At 58.0% G+C, this 1,974-nt stretch overlaps 1 protein-coding gene across 2 annotated transcripts in view; it reads right to left on the reverse strand.

The window, feature by feature from the left end:
* The window catches only part of STIM1 (stromal interaction molecule 1), a 76,953-nt gene that overhangs the window by 9,614 nt on the left and 65,365 nt on the right, over positions 1–1,974 (reverse strand). The gene's annotated exons all lie outside the window — the stretch shown is intronic.

Below are 1,974 nucleotides of genomic sequence, written 5' to 3' on the forward strand. Positions count from 1 at the left end.
CGGAGGGTGTCCTGAGCCCCCCGCCCTGGGTGACCCTGCTGGAGCAGGCGCCGGGTGAGCTGCGGAGCGCCCTGCCAGCCCCGGCCATGCTGGGATTCTGGGATTCTGACAGACAAGGCTGCTGCTCGGATGACCGGAACACCCCCCCGTGCTTTCCTTCCATCCTAAAGGGGAGCTCCCTCCTTCCTGGGGGATTTCCAGCCATCGCGACGCTGTCCTGCCTCAGCCCTCGGGGGGGTAAGCAGAGCTGCCCCGGTCCTGCCTCTCCCCGTCAGCTCCTCTGCCTCGCAAACGGCACGCGAACCCTCCGGGGCTGGCAGCACGATGCCCGAGTCAGTTAAAAGGGAACTGGGCGCTAGGGAGGGGTATTCAGGGCGCTCATCTCAGCGGCCAGGGTTGCCGCCTGCCTGCCAAACCCCCGGGTTCTCCTCCCGAGGCAGAACCGCTGACAAAACTCTGCAGGCAATCGCCTTTTTTTTTTCTCTGCAGCTCCTGAGCCAAGCAGAGGGAGCTTGTCAAGAGACAACTTTCACACTGGAGCAAGATGATAAAAATATTTAGACACAAAACATGTGCTGCTTGGTCAGGAAAAGAAATAACACGTCTGGGATCGGCAGTTTCTGCAGCCTTCTGGGGGCTCTCCCTCCATCCCAGCTCCATCTCCTCCACACACCATCGGCCTGGTCTCCTCCACACACTTACTTATCCTGCTGGAGATGGGAGCGATTACAAAATTAGAAGAAAGTGGGTGACAAGCAAGTCAAACCTTACATAAAAGCACTCGGTGCTAGAGACCGCAAAGAACTCACACTTCCCTTCCATTGCGCGTGATGTGGAGGGACTTCAACAAACCCGAAGCCTGGCACAAGGCCTGCGAGAAGTGAACACTGGAGAAACCAGTGGCAAGCCCCGGCCCACCAACACAGACCTTCTCCTAACAGAGGGGGAGCTGGGAGGGAAGGTCCAGCCACGGCACGGCCAGCTACGCCGTCAGGGCCATGCCTGTCCCCAGGATGATGATGCCGGGATGATGATGCCGGGATGATGATGCCGGGATGATGCCAGGATGATGATGCCAGGGTGATGATGCCAGGATGATCCCATTTTCTCTTTCTGGTCTCTAGGGCCCAGGTCCAAGCAGCAGAGGGGCGGCAGGAATATCCAGCGACCCGCTGGGGCTCTGCACCAGACCCATCCCAATGCCCAGGGCGCGCTTCCCGCAGCCACGTCTACACCCACCCCTGCCCGGTGCCGCTGCCTCTTCGTTCCCCACCAAGCACAGCCGCAAGCGGGCCGAAGAGAAGCCGTTTTTTTAAAAGCTTGCTCCAACCTGGATCCTCTCCCTTAAGGTGTTCTTTAGCTCAGTCCTGCCTCCCCAGGTCTGGCCCAGGCATCATCTCTAGCGAGCCCAAAGCACCGGGTTACCCACAGGTATTTGGGATCCCCTATTTTACCCCCCAGCACGTTCGCATGGTCCAGCTAGAAGGAGCCAGGAGGCACAGCACCAAAGAGGTCAACTACTGACATCGCTTACGCGTGATTTAGTCTTACTGGGCCTAACGTCACCTAAATCGTTTGGAAAGTTACAAATCCAGAATCGCAGACCCCAGGGGGCTGTTTTTTCCCCTCTGACACCAGCGGCACCAGGCGCTGCTCCCACCCTGACCACGGCCCACAAGCACCTGGGATTTAGGAATAGGGAGGGTAAGCGGGCAGGAAATCTGCCGCTAGGTATTTGGGATAGAGGAGTGCTCAAAACATTTACAGGAACAACATTTTTATGGGATGGTGGAAAAGGGAAGCAGTGCAGAACAACAGCCAAGGGCCAGTGGTGGAGATGAGCCGTCATCCAGCAGTGTCCAGAACTCAAACCCCCTGGCTTCTGCAGGGCAACCGGTGCAAACAGGAGCCGCTTGGGCTGCCTGCAGCCTCCCGTGAAGATTTCCGAGATCCCATTTTGACCAGTAAGAGCAA

This window comes from Egretta garzetta, unplaced genomic scaffold (genome assembly GCF_000687185.1).
Source record: "Egretta garzetta isolate BGI_Z169 unplaced genomic scaffold, ASM68718v1 scaffold778, whole genome shotgun sequence".
In the NCBI taxonomy this organism is placed as follows: domain Eukaryota; kingdom Metazoa; phylum Chordata; class Aves; order Pelecaniformes; family Ardeidae; genus Egretta; species Egretta garzetta.